The sequence below is a fragment of the Amblyomma mixtum genome, chromosome 7 (genome assembly GCF_055824585.1).
Source record: "Amblyomma mixtum isolate Tamu chromosome 7, ASM5582458v1, whole genome shotgun sequence".
In the NCBI taxonomy this organism is placed as follows: domain Eukaryota; kingdom Metazoa; phylum Arthropoda; class Arachnida; order Ixodida; family Ixodidae; genus Amblyomma; species Amblyomma mixtum.
This window is the reverse complement of record NC_143018.1, coordinates 146,495,370-146,507,830: the sequence shown is the minus strand read 5'-3', so window position 1 is coordinate 146,507,830 and position 12,461 is coordinate 146,495,370. Positions and strand designations below refer to the sequence as shown.

At 46.3% G+C, this 12,461-nt stretch overlaps 1 protein-coding gene across 1 annotated transcript in view; it reads right to left on the bottom strand.

Annotated features, from left to right (window-relative positions):
* The window catches only part of LOC149337799 (uncharacterized), a 170,393-nt gene extending 158,155 nt beyond the window's left edge, over positions 1–12,238 (bottom strand). The window contains exon 1 of the mRNA XM_089554954.1: positions 12,208–12,238. The gene's annotated coding sequence lies outside the window, so the exon portion shown is untranslated. The remainder of the gene's footprint in view (positions 1–12,207) is intronic.
* Between the last annotated feature and the right edge of the window lie 223 nt (positions 12,239–12,461).

Here is a 12,461-nt window from a genome sequence, read left to right as displayed (position 1 = left end):
AAAACGAGCCCTGCGCACCTGGTAAAACTTCGCTAGAAACAAAGATGGCGGGTAAAAACGAACAATACCAACGCACAGGGTAGCCATTCTTACTAGGTCGTTCTCGTCTCTTAGAACAGTTTTAACATACCGTCTTGCCAGCAGTTCATCCGACAGTACATTTGGATCAAGCTCTGTGAAACTTACAAAAGGCAGCAACAGGACAGGAACCAGTGTGTACAGATATCTAGTGCACATTGCGTTGTGCGTGTAGCTTCCCGCCTCATCGTAGCTTGGCCTCTGCATGTCTTACCAGTCGTCACCTACGACCCTTCTTGTGCCATTGGCGTGCGCTCCAAACCACAAAGCATATTTCGTACTATCGCCCTGCTAGATTGTTTTCGCCCATTAATCAGGGTGGATGTTTGGGCGAGTTGGTTGCTCATGATGAAAAACTGTAGCGCTCGAGACAAGGACACAGCGAACTTCTTCGTTGTCTCCTTGTCTCGAGCGCTACAGTTTTTCATCGCCCATTAAATTTGTTGGCTCAAATGCGCAAACTTTTAGAAAGCATTCCTCTGATGATGAACTTTCTCTCGTTATTAACAACATGCACATGCACCTTGACTGCAACAATCCCCTCGACGCTTTCTTCTTTCCTGGCTAGGAAAAAGCATGTGATAAGATATCTCCTTTACGTAAGGATGACTTTTCGTCTTTTGCATTCAAATAGCTCTGAACTAGATCCAAGCTTTAACAGCCCAGCGTCGGCAGATTTCCCATGCTAGTTCTTACGCAACGGGATTTTTTCCTTGGGCGTCCCACCCTCGGCATTGTCCTTGGGCCACAGCTTTTTATTAAGCACATCATAATCTCTCCTTCGGTGTAACGTAAGCAAGTCTTCATAGGCGGCTGTGCGGTCTGCCATCTTGCAGTCTAAACCAGCGTTTCAATTCTCCAGAAGAATATTTTGCATGCTCTAGAATGCCCTATTGGCGGACGTTACCATGACTGCACTAATATTTTTTTACTTTCAGGATAACAACATTTTGTCTATTCATACCAGAAATGTATAGTCAGTACATACTGGTTCAAATACTCAGCCATTAATATGGCTCACAGGGTAAAATATTTGGGCCTATTAATCCTTATCGCCCGCTCACAACCTAGGATATTCACATAACACACTTTTAGTGTCACCGTCTTTCAGGTTACTTGTTTTCAAATCCCCCGTGCAGTATTAGCTCGGTATTCAATGCCACATGGCGTAATTCCAACGTTGCTAACATCCAGAGATAAGTTCTGACCTGAGCCGGTTGCTTTATTCTCTCAGACTATTGGTGGAGCTCCAGTGCCTCAGCACTAAAGGTGCAGAAGTACTGAAGTTTGGGCCAGTTGGTGTTGATACATAGTACAGGAATTGGTCGCAGCGTGAACAAAAAGGGGACGATGAAAGAGGGCCATCACGAGAGGGCCATCACGAGAGGACGAGCGCTAGACTTCCAAGCGATACTTTATTGATAGTTTTCAATAAACTATCAGTTGGAAGTGCAGCGCTCGTCCTTTCGTGGTTGTTTTCTTTCGTTGTCCCCGTTTCGTTCCCGTCGCGACAAATTCCTGTATTATGTACTAAAGAGGAATCTTCAAATTTCTTTGTCTCGTGCAGATGCTTCAGCTTTTTTTACTCTTCACTCTCACATAACCAAGTAATCTGTTCCGACTCATGGTTCCTTCCCACAAGCACCATTGTGCCTCAGTTAGCCCATGTCATGACATTTCAAGATTCATTTTTGTTTTTTCCCCGAAATACTCCAATGACCTTTTACCTCATAGCCTGAGTTGCTTTGTGGCGATAAAACCCATAAAACCAAATCTGATAAGGCTGTGCTCACTGAACACTTGTCCTCTGAACTGGTCACTGCAGAAATCCACGCAGCGAATGATAATGTTTCAACGGTGCACCTGGCATCTGCAACTGCAATGTGAGCTCAGAAAAAAACAGTTACAGGTGGCTGATGTCCCGCTGTAAGTAGGCTGAGCAAAGTCGTGCACTTAAGCCGAGTGATGCAAGTCTCGGCCCCTTCGCAGTTGCAGAGTGCTATTTCTGTTCTCGCTTTTTATAATGGGCTGAAAAATACTGCAAAAAATAAACCAGTATTGTTGTATCCTCGCGGTTGTGTGAAATGCAGAACAGCTTTAGTTACCAATGATTTTAGTTACCACTGATGTGTTCTAAATGCTTGGAAACGGCAGATTTCCATGATATAACAATACCGCGAAAGGGACACGTGGGACGTGCTCCTTTCGCGTTAATGTTACATCATGAACGTTATGCAACTTGCCCATCTGTCAGCTTCGTCATAATTTTCTCTTGTACATGTTAATTCATATTTAACAGCAGTGTGCTTCAAAATAAATTTTTTAATGCATGTACAAATCAGACGCATACAGACCTTATAGACTGAGTAGATAAACATGTCTTTTACAATACCTGTCGGAAGGGAGCCAGGACGGAGGCCTGTTTATATATTATAGTAAAAACTACTGTGCACGGGCTGGGAAACACTGCAAGCGCAATTATCTTGTTCTCTCTCAGCAAACTCAGCCACACCCTAAATCGAACCAGGCTAATTTCAGCCTATGTACACTAGATGCCTAGGGCGATTACTGGTACGCACTGAAGCTTCATGCTTTCGGATTAGTGAACACAGCTTCTGTGCGGAATCCGAGTCTAGCCTCTTTGACGATCTTTGGTCGGCGTTCATTTTTATTTAGACAGTGTAAAACCACTGCTATGTGCTATTTTTAATGAATGAATAAGAGTTTAAAGTAGCTAATAGCTCTTTGAAAAAATTTGGTTATCCCGGTTGTGAGACGGTCGATTGTTAGCAGCCTGTACTGCAGCGTGGCTTGTTAAAGTCGATGTGCTTGGCCGGATTGAGAATTCGCAGTAAGAATCTCGTTGTCGTCCTGAAATGGTTATTGCATGTTTGGGGGCAACATAACTTTTGTAAGTTTTCAAACGCAGTATCTACAAGTGCCGCGATAAAAATTAAAGGCGTAACAATTAATGGAAATCAGTAAATAAGTTAAATCAATTACTTAGTCAATTATCAATTGTCGTTAATTGTGTGTTACTATAAAATATAATTAATCGCTTAGTTCAAATAAATCGATGAATTCGTTTTATTAATTATTATCCAATTTCATTATTTTCATTCTTCGTTTAATTAGGAAGAAATCATTAATAATTCATCATGGGAAGTAGCGGGGCCAGTTGGTTCATTTTTCAACTTAAAACAGTGCGCAGGGACAGGACACAGTCAAGAAACACACATTAAGACATTAATAATTAACAGATTTCGTGAATTACCCGGAGTTATGAGAAAAATGTCTTAATTTTAATCAATTATTTATTTCAGTAATTAGGTCATTTAAACTTTTCAGTCAATCATTATTAATTAATAGAAATCATAATTACACTCTTACTGAATGATCGACAATGTACGAGGACACTCTCTGTCCATTCGTGACATATCCTGTCCACGCCACTGATTAGGGAAGAAACGCTGTCGCATTAAAATCGGTTATGGATACGTAACAGAAATAATGTCCTGCGCTCGCTTCGGTTGGTTGCGATCACTCGAACGACTCCAACGCTAAGTTCATTTCATCATACGGGAATGCATGGCGAGCGCATGGCGAGCTTTCACAAATGCACTTTCGCTGCCTTGGCGGAAAAGCACTCGCTCCGATCGCAATCACTTTTACTACGCGGACATTCTCACTATGCCGTGCAGTTTACGCACTCACAGGGAACTCATCGTGAGCAGCTGTTACTCGCCGCTGTCCAGGCTGATCCTTGCTAGAATCAGGAACGTTTGAGAAAGCTACAGACGGCTCGAAATAAACGTTACGCAACACCGCGTAGGTCTTGCATAGGTTGGAAGGCCGTTGGACGGCGCACATCGAGCCCCGAAAAGCACGGCTGGCATAGGTCCTTCGAAGCCTTTAAAGGCAAGTACCCAGGACCCAACAAGGCGTTGAGGTGGCTTGAATATACCGTTGGAACCGCTGGTTGACAACGGCGTGAACATACCGCGGCAGCACAGCAAGGAGCCATTCTTGCTGTCGACGGAAGTGACATCGTGTCACGTGATCGCACTCCTGGGCGTTGCCTGCTCAAGTGCGCCCACGAGATATGGCTGGGCAATACGCGTCCGGGATGCCGGGGGCAGGCGTTCTACCAAGTAAGCTAACCTGGATGGTAGGCAGAGGCTGAACTCATCAACAACTCGGAGCGGGAATGGTCAGTATTCTAGTGCTCTGAGGAAAAGCCTCCAAAAGGGAGTTGATTTCCGTTTGGGAGTACGCATTCACTATTTAACGTTGTTTTGTTGTTTGAAGTCGCGCAAATGTCTCAGCAAGTGCAAGTAGGGAACTAAAGGAGGGCAGGTAGGAAACGAAAGGGTGACTCTTGGGTGCAGCAGTGCGCCCCGCTTTGCTGCTTTTATCCCATCGTCGGCCTCTTCGTTCGATAAGTAGGCCCCTTTCTATCTACATAACCATCCCCGACTAGAAGCACTAAACATGAAACAAAAAATGCTAACGAGAAAACATTCTGAGACACCTTATATCGGTCAGGGTTTTCACGTTTTCTGTTACAATTTTACGCGCCTGTCAGTATCCTTCAATGAAAATGAAATTGAAAATTGGTTATGTTATTTGAGTTTCAGTATAAAATGAAACCAACTTAGCTTCGTTCAGTGCTACCAGGAGTAATATGTGGTAAGAATTAAGGCGTTGTGATGTAGCATGCAATGGAACCGGTCGTCATGTGGCTCATCATGCACGCCCTGTCATGGCCAAGTCGGTTGTGGAAAGCAGTAAGAGTATTTAGGGCAGCGTAGAGTTTTTAAACTTCACGGTAAGCACCCTGCGGAACCGATTTACAAGGCACCACCATTACAGCGCCTCAATCGTTGGTGTCCCGGCGACCTTGGAAGAAACGCGCAAAAAAGCGGTACGGTCCATGCAGAGCGAGCAGGCCCACTTACGAAGCGGCTAAATGGCGCACCAACCGTGCTCCATTCATCCACCAAAGAAAATGTAACAGAGAAATTTACCTCTGACCGTATGGCTGCGATGAGCTGCAGTTTCACACATCCGAATCATCCGGGCTGGTACCGGCGCAGATGAGAGAATCTACGGTCGCCGCACGACCGCACATTTATATGTACATGTATATATAATTTTTTGCTTAAGTGCTAGCGTCAGGCTACATGAACTTATGAAAACAGCCGAAAAAAAAACTACCCTGGGGCGGGAACACAATGCAGGGGCGGGAACACAATGAAAGCAGCAAGAGTGATTCGCCGTCGGAACCCGCGGTTCACAAGGGGGCGGGGGGTTGCTTTGAAAGCCCGGAGAGGGTGACGTAAGCATGCAGCCAATTGTGGGCAGCCTCTCTACGAGCAACCAATGCCTTTATTGGTGTCCGCTTCTAATTCTCATCCTTCAAATATGCATCTAGGCCAAATGGTTGCTGTGCATGCAGGTATAGGGGACATTTGCCTTCTCTCGATATATTGCAACCTTACGGCAGTCGTCGAAACTTGGAATGGAAATGACTAGTCATACCTCTAGGCTTCACTTGTGCTGGATGGCTTTTTTAGAAAGAAGCGTCACAATGTGCAGAAAATGAAAGTTTTGGCGGGTAAGAAACACAATAAACGCGGTCTGACTGTGAGCACACAAATTTTGAAACCCATCTCAATGCAGAGCTTCGTCATTACTGCCTGGCTTCGGTGATTCACAGCATGTAGTACATGACATGAAAACAAAATGCTGGCCACGGCGTCGCGTTTACAGATCGATAATGACATTAAAAACGGCCTTTGAATGTTTTCATGGCAGCCGAATTTCACAAAACATCAATTCAAGACTCAAAGTACTGAACAAAATAAGTCAGTCCACTCTTAAGTTATCTCCACCCAGATACAAGTTAACGCATTCTCCATATCTGAAACATCACAGCGACTTTTTCAGAAAGCAGTGAACATTTTATGGCATTTTTAGTGAAGCGAGAGCATTAGATAGCTCATCGACAGGAAAACCCAGAATCGCCCAATAAGCGGCAGCATTAAAACTGTCGCGAATGGTTGGGTGTGACGTCATAAAAAGCGGGAAAATACAAAATGTTTAGCAGTAAAGGCCGGGATACATGCGGCGTTTTTATCGACGACATTCGCGCGGCAGAAAACGTCGCGGCGGCGCGACGCCCGGCTGGAGATACATGGAGCGTTGGAGCGGCGGCGCGCCGCAGCGTATCCCTCGACGCGAAAGCAAATGTGATCAACAAGTGGCAAACACCACTGTGCAAGGAGGTCTGTGAGAACAGCGACGCTGACCATTCTGTTAAAATCGGGAAAGTTTCACTTCGACACCATTGTACAAATTTTAACACGCGCGCTTAAGTATCTATAAAGATTTGCGAGCTCGAATGCATGCCGTCGCGTACCTTTGGACGCCCGCTCAGCCACGGACACCAGCGGCTGCAGTTTTCTTCGACAGATTCGCTTCAGGGAGGGAGCGCAGGCATTCCGATCCAAGATTCGGCCGTGTTCTCCAAAAAAAGCGACATTTCAAGCCTGATGAAGCGTTTATTTTCACGACAATAACATTTCCATGCCAAAAACACGGCGCAGCTCGACGGCCACGGCGGCCATATTGGCGGCGGCAGGCAGAGGACCGGAAGAGCGGGCTTTCTGCGCTGCCATTGGCTCGCTTCAGCCGCCGCTTCCGGTCTCACCGGACACCGCGCGTCAAAATCTAGCCGGTCCTGATCGGCGGCGGCGGCCGTTTTTCTCGACGCCGGGCGTCAAATCTGCGCCGTCGGGCGAAAATCGACGACGCGCCGCGGTAGAAACGCTCCATGTATTCCGGCCTTAATAGTTAGTACTAGTACTTACAACTGGTCCAACTACAGAGAAAAATAATATGATTATAGTAGAATTATAGTACATTCATTGTGAAAGACAGCGCGAGAAATGGGACACTGGAAAGCAATACGCAATATGTCTTTGTGTCTTTGCTTTCGTGTGTCCAGTCTTCCCGCGCTGTCTTTCCCACTGAGTCATTGCCAACTCGCCCAAATCGCAGGCTTAATTAAAGAATTGTAGTAGAATTTCAATAGAATTAAATAGAATGGCAACAGACTGACACTGGAATTATGAAAAATTGGCATAGACAAATACAATGGTTTTGCAACACTTGCACGTAAGTTTCTTAAGTGCCCCCGGTATTTTTGTTTATATTTTCAGTATATACTGTTGACCTTTGCTTGAGGTCGATTTCTATTGGGTTGAAATCCATGTGCTGTGATTAAACTATTATTTGCGTGTGTGTAACAGCACAGAGACTGTTCTGGTGATCTGTTATGAAGATATTGTACATATTTGTTATTTCATGCATTCCCTTGTTATTGTTTTACTGCTGTCTGTCATCGCCGTGCCAGACCGCCACGGGAGATGGGAGCTTTGTCAAGCCGCGTGCGCGGCTTTATTTCCTTTCTCCTCAGCCATTGTATAAGACTGAAATAAATGAACTGAACTGAACTGAACTGATATAGGTTTGAGAGTATGCATAACAAACAATTCAGGAATGCAACGTTTTCACTGCGTTACCCAAAAGGATACAAGCACTTACAATGCCAAAAGTTAAAGAACGCTGCCTTCTAATCCCATGCACAAAGAAATAGCATTTAATTGCACCGTGTTTGCATGGCTTATAGTTGTTAAGCGGGTGTATGGTCAGTCCTATCAAGTTTGGTACGGTCGTTCTATGTAGAAGAAACAAGGCAGTAAGCAGGTGAGCTGGGAACTGTCGCAGATAAATCCACTGCTTAGAAACGCCTTGTAATACCACACAATGCACTAAATGCACTCGAATGGAAAGCATGATACAACAGCAGAAGGCTAAATTCACACAGTTCATACGCATTGTGAAAAGTCTCAGCGGGAGTCGCGGCAACACTGGCGCAAAGTGCGACGTTCCCACGACAAACACGAAAGGGATGAATACCACGAAGCCGCGACCCACAGCCCTCGTGAGTGGAAAGTCGGCAGTGATCCTAACGCAGAGCGAAATGATTAACCACATGTCACGAGATTTAGAGAACTCCTTTGATAAATTCGCCACCGCCTTTGTCAAGCAGTTGCGTGGACTAAGATGGACTGGGAGAGCACGCTGGAGAACTTGCAACAAAAGTGGCGGAAATAGGCAGAATGTGAATCAATCAGCAAGCACAGATGTACGAAATCAGAGGTGGCCTCCGCAACCGCAAGAGCGCACAGAATATAAAAGAAAAGCCTGCCGTCACCTGGCAGTGAGCGACAGTGATTCTGAAGCCAGCCAGGATGGTAGCACGCATCTGCCCGGACGCCCCGAAATTTGGAAATGGAACTGCCGGGGCTTTCGTTGAAAAAAAGCCATTATTTCGGGCGGAAATAATCTTTCTCCAGAGACAGCATGCCCTTCCTGTCCCTTAGAGTGACTATACGCCTGTCTTGCGGAGACGGGTTCAGCGGTATCCACGCTCATACCTTGAAGACGTAGACCAACAGCCCACCCTACTGGAGCTAGTGCCACAAAAGCGGGTCAAGAAAAGCACTTTCATTCTTAATGTTTAGAGCCCTACTCTGCAGGCGAGATACGACTTCAGACCTCTATACTCCAGGCTACCAAGGCGGCAGCGGCAGGGTACCACGTAATAATAGTGGGCGACTAACGCTCCCCACAAGGACTGGCGATGCAGCAGGGACTACTATAAGTGACTCGGTTTCTGTTAAACCTGTGACGGGCATTTCATTGCTCTTTTTGTGCTTGTTTCGATTTATTTCCTTAGCCGTGTCGCGTGTTCCACGTGTCATTATCTTAGTTCTTCGCAATGTAACGGTGTTACGTACGCTATGCAGCAGATGCAACCCTTGCTGCAACACGTCTTTTTCCCAATGAACTTCAGTTGCTAGTTGCCGCTCGTCCTGTTTTCTTCTCGCTCTTAAGTCTCGTCCAAGTTCGCGGTTATTCCTCCTCCTCCTTTACAAGACGCAGCTTCATGCGTTAAGCTCTGAGCAGCCGGGAGTGGCCTGAGCTGTTCGCCGGAAAAATCTGAACTGCTGCGAGTGCACAGGCCTCGTTACACCAATGACGCCAACCCATCTGTAATACTAAGAGGGTCTAGATTCCTTACGCACCAAGAACCAGGATAATTGAAATATGGATACGCAGAAACCTGAGGGCGGACCACTGAAAGCGGCTGCTGACTACGACCACAGCAAAAGTGACACGAATGATCCGCCGCGTCACGAACAGAGTAAAAGGTATGCGAGAAGAGGGCACCCTCAGACTGGTGAATGCCCTGATGATAAGCCGTTTCACTTACAGTCTTCCCTATCATCCTCTCAACAAACGAGAGAAAGCCAAGCTGAGATAATGTTGCGTAAACCATACAAATTTGCGCTTGGCCTCCCTCTAAGAACAGCTACAGAAAAACACGAACAATTTGGAGTCACGAACAGATACGATGAGCATGAAGAAACTCTCCTTATAGCCCGACGGAAAAGCCTCCAGCTGACCAGCGTAGGAAGAGCGCTGTAGGCCACGACCAAATAAAGAAAATGCGGACAAACCGCCGCAGGTCACGCAACACCTGAACGATTCTCCGATTCCCTCCCACGCGCAATAGGATAAGACTAACCACGCACGGAGTACAGCCCGTATAGATCACATGGACTCAAAACATTGAGACAGATTCACTACGGAGTACGTGGATGTTGCTTTCTACAAAAACGGCCGTAATAGCGGTAATCAACCACAGACACAAAAAACTGGTCAGCACGTCACTTAGAAACTGCACATCGCGTGAAGCTGAGACCACTGCTATTGCTCTGGCAGAGGCCGAAGGGAACCCGCAGAAAAACATCATTAAACATCATTTCCGACTCCAAGGAAGCATGCAGAGATTTCACACGGGCCCGAATCAGCCAGCTAGCCATTATTTTCTGGTACACCATGCACAAACTGACTACTGTAAACAGGTCCACTCCATCATCATGGTCCCTGGACTTGAGGGTTTGGCAGGGGAATGAGAAGACGGACGGGACTGCTCGAGAACACACCGACCGAGCCAGTTCACCCATGCTCACACCGCTCACCAGGGTCTTCAGGGGCAGACTGGAATGTCTACGACAAAGTAGGGGGACACAGGGAACTAACTAAGGCGGAGTATGTTGTCTGGAGACGATAGGAAAGGAACACCTATCGAACTTGCATATATATTCTAAAGTTTATCCGGAAATGTTTAGAGATTTTTGTCCCTGGTGAGACCCAATATAGTCATGTCACGTGGGAATGCCCTGAAATAAGGGCTGTTGATCCCATACGCAATCAAAATCGGGAACGGGGGGATGTGCAGCTTCCCAGCTCGGACTTTTATGCTCAGCGTTAGCTGGTCATCTTACGGAAAGTATATACAGCGCAAAGAACAGGGGCAGCAGAGAAGACGCAAACAACAGAACTGGCGCTGAACCATTCATACCTTTCAGCGCTAGTCCTGTTTTCTGTGTCTTTTCTGCTGTCCCTGTTTTTTGTGCTGCACATACTTTCCCTAAGATGAGCCTCCGACTAGCCCATATCAAAATTTTGAGTGAGCTGGTGACCCCAGCCCAGCTGACAGATCGGGCTACAAAGGTCCTGGACTACGGACTCTTCCCTGAAACTTCCAGCATCATTATCATGCAAATTATCATGCATCATTATCATTATAAGTGCGAAAAGCACTCATATTTCTACCTTTATTTTTCGGATATAACTTATCCGAAAAATAAAGGTAGAAATATGAGTGGTTTTCAAGGCGTTGCCTTAAGTCTTCCGCAAGCAGGATATTCGGCGTCGAAATAGCAGGCGCCACCTAGGTAACGTGTTCTTGTGGCGTCATCGCAACCTGCCCTCCGGATTATGAGAATAGCCCACCCTGGAAGGTGGCAGTTAAACTAGTCAAACTAGCAACCTCTCGAGAGGTTGCTAGGGAAGAGCAACCTCGCTCTCACACGTCCCACCGGGGGCTGCGTTTGAAACAGCCCCCTGCCCGGGCAGTGGCGCTTCTCTTGACCGCTGCACCACTGCGTAAGGAGTGACCGCCCGCGATCTGCGAATGTAATTGACATTTGAAATTGAAATTTTAATGCGCAACAAAAAAGGAATGTTGCGAGGAGGGCAGGTAAAAAGCTGAAAAAACAGCATGAGGAGTCCTGACCTCCCAGCATACACAAAAGCGCAGCAGCGTGCGGCGAAGTCGGTACACGTCAACATCAAACCAGGGGAAGAAAAAAAATGGCTAATACAAACAAGGTACGCAATTTTTGTGAAGAAATCACCTAAATCTCATTATTTGTTTCAATAAAAAGATTATTTAAAACCGTCGGCAGTGAGTGCTTCAACATTTGTTTCCCATACTTAGTCCGGCATTTTGTAATATTCCAGAATTCCAAATAACGTACAGTCGTTGTCAAAAGTTGAGACCCCAGGGGGTTCACTTCTAAGCTTTATATCGGGACTCCAGGAGCATTCATGGAAGTCCTACCTATTGCAGGAGGAAGTACCAGAAATCTTCTCATGTCCAGGAAATTTGTACGCGCTAGAGATCCATTAAGAACGACACAGTGTGGCTGAAAAGAAAACCCCCTGGGCTCCAAACCTTTTACAAAGGGTGTACGTTACAGGTGGTAATGTAATGTACACAATGATCGTGTCTGCGAAGTGATACGCAAAGAGGACCCCAGTCCACGATATCGCGTCATATCCTTAAAGCATAGCCTAACTGACCAATCAAGGATTTTTAGGCATCTTAGCCTTCAAAACTTGGCTGGTAGGTGAAATAATTTAATTCCATATGAGCGGTCAAGACGGAGCTGACACTGGACACAACCAATCACTCGCTGGTGGGGAAGCACATGCGTATTCCTGAGATCGCAAAGTTTTCTTTATTATTTTACGCCAATTGCGAAGTCTAATGGTAAAATGCTATGCACTCCATACCGCAAATAAAGCAACAGCCAACGAGGGACACCACACAGGAAAGGGACGTGACACGAGGCTGTTGGCTGCTGTTTCACTTGCGATATATGAACCATCTAGCTCATATCCAGATCATCCTGCACCACTCCATACCTTTCCGATGTACACTGGCAGCAGCCTCGAGCCGGGGTCCGCGGGGCCGGTGTTGTTCGACTGGAAGAGAGAGAGATCGAGCAAAAAGGATGAGGACGCGAACGGAATTCGTCCACTGCAATAATTATTAGAGCATGCTCCCTTAGCCCTATGAACGACAGTGGGACGCATGTTGTCCCATTTGACCTATGTGCCGACAAGCGAACAGCTTTGCACCTGCGTGCCATATTTTTGCTCGCTGAATACTACCGAAG